The sequence below is a fragment of the Papio anubis genome, unplaced genomic scaffold (genome assembly GCF_008728515.1).
Source record: "Papio anubis isolate 15944 unplaced genomic scaffold, Panubis1.0 scaffold1159, whole genome shotgun sequence".
NCBI lineage: Eukaryota > Metazoa > Chordata > Mammalia > Primates > Cercopithecidae > Papio > Papio anubis.
The window spans coordinates 1-7023 of record NW_022160731.1 but is presented as its reverse complement, the minus strand read 5'-3'; positions in this window follow the sequence as shown (position 1 = coordinate 7023).

Sequence of the window (7023 nt, the reverse complement as noted above, 5' to 3'; positions counted from 1 at the left end):
GAGCTCTTGATTTTATAACTGCAAACTCTTTCTTGTGTAGCTTCTGCATACCTGCAAACTCTAACTTGTGTAGATTCTGTGTGACTGCAAATTTGTTCACTTTGACCTGTTTCTCCCCATTTCCTACCTCTCCACACCCCTGGTAGCCATCATTTCACTCTGTTTCTATGGATTTCATATTTTTAAAGATTTTGCATGTAAATGAGAACTTCCTGTGTTTTTATCTTGTGTCTGGCTTATTTCACTTAGCACTATGTCCTCTGGATCTATCCATGTTGTTGTAAATGACAGTTGATCTCCTTCCTTCTTGTCTGGTATTGGTGTATATTTCATCAAATCTTCTTTTTCCCTGAAAACCTCCCCAAATCATGCACTATTTCAACACTTACCTTCTAGATATCCATCTGTCTGTCTATTCTTGAGATTTGGCTAGCTTACGTGTTCTAGTCAGTGCCTTAAATTTTGCTATTAAGGGTGGGTTTACTTCAGCTGATGGTGATGGTACCTCCTTCTCCATAATACACAGTTTCAGTTTTGAGCTGAGATCTATCAGCACATATTGTGAGGCTCACACTACCAATGGGAGTCTGTAATACATCTAAGCAATATGCAGGCGGTTTCCCCACTAAGATGAGACAGTGGTGAGCACAGCTTGATACTCAGCCACACCCCCTGCCTGTCTCACTACTCACTACACACTAATTTTGAACTCACATGGACCTGCCAAGATTGAATCATGAAAGAGTAGAAACAGAACTATTACTAGTAAAAGACTGAATCGGTAATCAAAAACGAGCTTGGAACCACTTCCAAGTTTGTTGTTGTTGTTTTTATTTTGAGAGGAGTCTCGCTCTGTCGCCCAGGCTGGAGTGCAGTGGCGCGGTCTTGGCTCACTGCAAGCTCTGCCTCCCGGGTTCACGCCATTCTCCTGCCTCAGCCTCCTGAGTAGCTGGGACTACAGGCACCCACCACCACATCCAGCTATTTTTTTTTTTGCATTTCTAGTAGAGACAGGATTTCACTGTGTTAGCCAGGATGGTCTCGATCTTCTGACCTCGTGATCCGCCTGGCCTCCCAAAAGTTTTAAGATGAGGAAATACTTCTAAATGTATTTTATAAAGCCAACATTGCCCTGAAATCAAAACCAGGCAAACAGCAAAAGAACGTAAATCACAGACCACTCTTCCTGAAACACAAAGATGCAAAAGTACTCAACAAAATACTGGTAAACGAAACTGAACAGCACATTGCAAGGATCATTTGCCATGATCCAGTGGAACCTCTGTCTGGAATATTAGGACGGTACAACATCTAAACATCCCTAAATCTGATGGATCACCTTAACATAACGAAGGACTAAAATATTATCTCATCAGATGCATCATCAGATGCATAAAAATCATTTGACAAATTTCAACATCTTTCCATGATAAAACCTCTTAACAAACTACAATTAAAGGGAAATTATCTGGATATATTGAAGGCCCTATTTAAAAACCCACAGTTAGCATCATACCCAATGGTGAAAAACTGAACATGCTTCCACTCAAATGATGAAGAAGACAAGGATGCCCTATCTCACCAATTCTATTCTACATAGTATTCTAAGTCCTAGCCAGAGAAATTAGGCAAGAAAAAAAAGTTATCTAAATTAGAAAGAGAGGAGTAAAAGTGTCACTGGTTACAGATGACATGTCTTGTATATAGAAAATCCTAAAAACTGCCCCCCAACATCAAAGCAAAACCAAAACAAAACAGCTCTAAGTTGCTAATTTGTGTGTATAAAATTGGTGTTATGCAAGATGAATAAGTTCTGGAGATTGGATGCACAGAACCCCGACTCTAGATAACTGGACTGCACAGTACACTTCAAAAATTTGTTAAGAGAGTAAATCTCATGGTAGGTATTCTTATCACACTGCAAACTTTAGAAGTTGTATATTAGGACCTTGTTACCGCTTTCTTGTTATTTATTTTGAATGAGTTTCAAAAAGAAGTGGCAATGAGTTGAGGAATTCATATGCAGGAATAGCCACAAGAGAACAAGAGGAGGAGATGCATTTAGGTTAGAAATCCTCACATTTTAGATGCGTTTTAAATGCCTAGATAAAGGGATACTTAAAAAGGGGTGTGTCTGTCTCTTCCCTCAACTATTGAGAATTAGTTCGAGAGTAAATCACAGAACATCGTTTTAGCCAGTCCCGGTAGGTCCTGAGGTCCTTGTCTCTGGCATCACAGAATGGGTTAGCGTGCAGGGCTCGCCTAGAGCTCCTGAGACAATAATGTGATGATGTCTGAAGCTCCACAGGTGAGGAGAGCCACGCCACAGGCGGGGCCCAAGGAAAGAGCACAGAAGCTGTGCTGGGCTCAGCACTGATGAAGCAAGACCTGGGCCTGTGGATGGGGAGCGCTGCGCTAGAAACAAGGAAGGGCAGGAGGGAGGAGGGGTTGGAAGGAAAGTAGCCCTGGGATCAGAATGGCGGGGCCATCCTTTACCCATTCCCATCGGCCTCGCAGACAAGGTGTCCTCCAAACACAGACATGCGTGCCACGTGAGTGTAGGAGGAAAGACACCTGCACAACCCTCAACTACCAGGATGTGGGGCCGTATCTCAACTCTTTTCTACTTACAAAAAGAGTCACCTAGGCTGGGCACGGTGGCTCATGCCTATAATCCCAGCACTTTGGGAGGCCGAGGCAGGCAGATCACTTGAGGTCAGGAGTTCGAGACCAGCCTGGCCACGTGGCAACATCCTGTCTCTACTAAAATTACAAAAATTACTCATGCATGCTGCTGGGCACCTGTAATCCCAGCTACTCAGGAGGCTGAGGCAGGAGAATCACTTCAACCCAGTAGAAGGAGGTTGCAGTGAGCCGAGATTGCACCACTGCACTCCAGCCTGAGTGATAGAGCGAGACTCTGCCTCAAAATAAATAAATAAATAAAGAGTCATCCACCCTGTGTAATTTTTTCTTTCAGCTCTGGGGTAAAATTCACCCCTGGGCTGTGGAAGCGTCCAGTCACTCCTCAGACTGGGATGGTGTCTCTGGGGAAGACAGAGGTGGGTTCAGAAGAAGATGAGATTGCTGGGCCTTTTCCTGTGCCTGGAGACAGCTCCCGAAGGTAAGCATCTCAGATGCCAGACATGGGCTGTGGCGATAACTGTGATGTCCCATGACTGACAGGGACCGATTGTTCTTGTTTCCAGCTGTCCTGTCCCAGGTGCAGCAGCAGGAGTGAGGCCCAAGACTGAAGAAGGCCTGGCCGCCCCCTCCCTCACCTGGAACGACTCCGGATTCTCCATCACAGCCAGTGGTTACTGAGGAGGCCGGGTCCACCGGCCCCTAGATGAGGAGCTACACTGGCCGAGGGGCATCGATTGTAAGGGAAGCACAAACCACTGCCGCCTCTCAAGAGCCTCATCTCCATCCAGAGACTCATCCAACAAGCAGCGCTCCCTGAGGCCGAGCTCCAGGACCGCACAGGACAGCCGGGTATTCCTGTGGGAGACACAGTGAGGGGATGCGGTGGGAGCCCAGACGGGACCCTCCCTCCTGGGGACCTGAGATGTGCAGGACGCACTGGACACTTGGGTCCACTGAAGAGTACGCTCAGATGGGAAGTGGTGAGGACTTCTCTTTAGAATCTGAGGCTTTTTTTCCTCTGCTAATTCTCAGATGTCCTCAGGGACATTTCATTCTCTTCTCCATGGCTCTGATTTCCCCCATTCTCACTGCAGGCAAAAAAAGATGAAATAACTTTCTCCATTGGCAGATAGGCTGTTTCAATTTCATAGAAACCTTCCCTTCATCCAGCTCCCACGTGGTCTGCTTTTTCCTTCATCTGCTCCCACGTGGTCTTCTTTCCTTCCTGAAAAACAGGTATTGTTCAGGATTCTCAAACACTTGCTGGAGAAGTTCTTCCCTCAATCTCCAGTTCAGACCAGGCACACCCTCTCCCACCTCTGTCCCCACGTTGACCCTTCCATGAGATGAGCCCACCTGTCCCCATGTGGTCCCTTCTCTCAGATAAGCACAGCTGTCCCCAAGTGGACCATTCCCTCAGATGAGCTCACCTGTCCCCAGGAGGACTCTGCCCTGAGACAAGCACACCTGTCCCCATGTGGACCCTTCCCTCAGACGAGCTCACCTGCTACCAAATGGACCCTTCCCTGAGACAAGTACACCTGTCCCCACTTGGACCCTTCCCTCAGAGGAGCACAGCTCTTCCCTGAGAAGGTGGACTCTTCCCTGAGGTGAGCACACCTGTCCCCAGGTGCACCCTTCTCTCAGATGAGCGCACGTGTCCCCATGTGCACCCTTCCCTGGGACAAGCACACCTGTTCCCACCTGGACCCTTCCTTCCTTCCTGTCCATGAACCCTTCTCCAGATGGCTCACTATCCCATGGTCCCTTCCCACAAGACCAGGCTCCTGTGTCCATGGATTTTTGCCTTAGGCAGAGCACCTCTGTCCACGTGGACCCCTTCCTTCCAGATAAAACTCCACCTGTCCACATGGACCCTTCCTGAGACCCCAGCACATCTGTCCTGGACCCTTCCCTGGGGACAGGCTCACCTGTCCTCATTAGTTCTTGCACCATTTACCCTCTGTCCCATGAACCCTTCCACAAGTTTCCGCTCCACCTGTCCATTCTTGCAAACAGGCCTCTGTCCCCCCACCTATGGACCCTTCCCCACAAGAACAAACTCCACCTGTCCCTACGTAGATTCTTGCCTTGGGCAAGCACCCTCTATTCCCCATGGACCTTTCCCTGAGACAAGCACACCTGTCCCCATGTGAACCCTTCTCTCAGATGAGCTCACCTATCCCATGTGGTCCCTTCCCTGAGACGAGCTCACCTGTCCTACATGGATTTTGCCTTGGGCAGGCACCTCTGTGTGGGATTTGCCCAGACAAGCTCACCTGTCCCCACATGGACCCTTCCCTGAGACTAGCACATCTGTCCCCACCTAAGACCCCTTCCCACTAGAACCGCTCCTGTCCCTACGTAGATTCTTGCCTTAGACAAGCACCTCTGTCCCCACCTGGACCCTTCCCTGAGACATGCTCACCTGTCCCCAGGTGGACACTTATCTCAGACAAGCCCACCTGTCCCCACGAGGACCATTCCTTGAGACAATCACTCCTATCCCCACATGGACCCTTCCCTCAGAGGAGCTCACCTGTCCCCACGTAGACCCTTCCCTGAGACAAGCACACTTGTCTCCATGTGGAACCTTCCTTGAGACAAGCACACCCGTCCCCACGTGGACTCTTCCTTCACCTGCGCTCAGACACCACCAGGGGGCCTCAGACACTAATAGGGTGGCTCAGACAGTCATAGGGGGGCTCAGACACCACCAGGGGGCCTCAGACACTAGCAGAGGTGCTCAGACACCACCAGGGAGGATCAGGCACAAGGTGGGGCTCAGAAACCACCAGTGGGGCTTAGACACCAGGGGGTCTCAGGCACCATCAGAGGGGCTGAGACACCACCAGAGGGCAGTGGAGGCACAAATTATGAAGCCACAGTCCAAATCTTAGCACCTGGCAAGATTCGTGTGTCTTCTCAACTTTGTCAGTTACGCCTTAGGAAACTCTTCCCTCAATCCACTGCTCAGCATACACTATGGCGTTGTGTTTTGTTCTTTCCTTTCTTCTGCTTTGCAAGGAGATGAAGCACCATTTATTGGGATGTGTCCTCCATATCTGAAGGTCTCCCCGTAGTCTCCACCTCAGACGGTTTTGCCACCATCATTAACCCATTAATGCCTTCAATCGCCCTCATTATCCATGTAATGAAGCGATGAGTCCCTTTACTTCATCTACTTGTGCCTCCATAAGTCAGTTCACTTTTCTCCATTCTTGCAAAGTACAGTCACCCTCAGGCCACTGCTTCCGAGCCTTCTGCAGCCTTGGGTGGTAAACCTATTAAAAAGCCCCCACTATTTAGAAAGGATGTGTATTGGAAACTTAATCCCAAATGCCATAGTGTCCAGAAGTGGGAATGTTAAGAAATGATTCGGTCATGAGGGGTCTGCCCTCATGGAGCAATTAATGCCATTACCATCAGAGTAGGTTACTTATTGCGGGAGTGGATTAGTTACTGTAGGCCTGGGTTCCTCATTAAAAAATGAGTTTAGCCCCCTTTCCATCCTTTGCACATGCTCTCCTGCCTTCCACTTGGGCATCACAGTAAGAAGGCTCTTGCCAGATGTTAACACCTTGATATTGGACTTCCCAGCCTCTAGAACTGTGAGAAAATAAATTTCTTTTACTTTTACATTAGCCAGACTGTGGTATTCTCTCATTGCACCACAAAGTGGACTAAGACAAAAAAACATTATCAAGAGGTAGGCGTGTTGCTGTAACAAATACCCCAAAATGTAGAAATGGAAGTAGTAATGCATAGAGACTGGAATAATTTGGAGGATCAGGCTATAAAAAGTCTAGATTGCCCTGAATAGAACAGGAGGGTGATTCTTTTGAGGACTCAGAAGAAGAGAGCTGTGAGGAAATTCTGAAACTTCTTAGAGATTATTTAAGTGATGACCATTAGAATGTTGGTAGAACTGTGGACAATAAAGGCCGTTTTGATGAGGTCTCAGGAGAAAAGGAAGAATAGCTCATTGGAAAATGGAGCAAAGGCCATCCTTGCTATAAAGTGGCAAAGAACATGGCTGAATTGTTCTCATCCCTAGGTCTTTCTGTAAGGTGGAAGTTCAGAGCCATGAACGAGGATATATGGTGGAAGAAGAAATTTGAAGTAAATCTATGGCCTCACTTCTAGCATGCACTTTAGGACTCTGTTCCCTGTGTCCAGGCACAGCACTCCTTGACTGCCCATGCTGTGGCTCAGGAGGACCTAGGAGTGGCTCAAGCCATCACTTTAATGGTACAAGTCATCAACTTTCATGGCATCCAAGTGTTGTTAATTTTGCAGGTGTGCAGAATACAAGAACCGTGAGGGCACGGCTTTCTCCACCTATATTTCAAAGAATGCTGTGGACAGGCTAAGGTC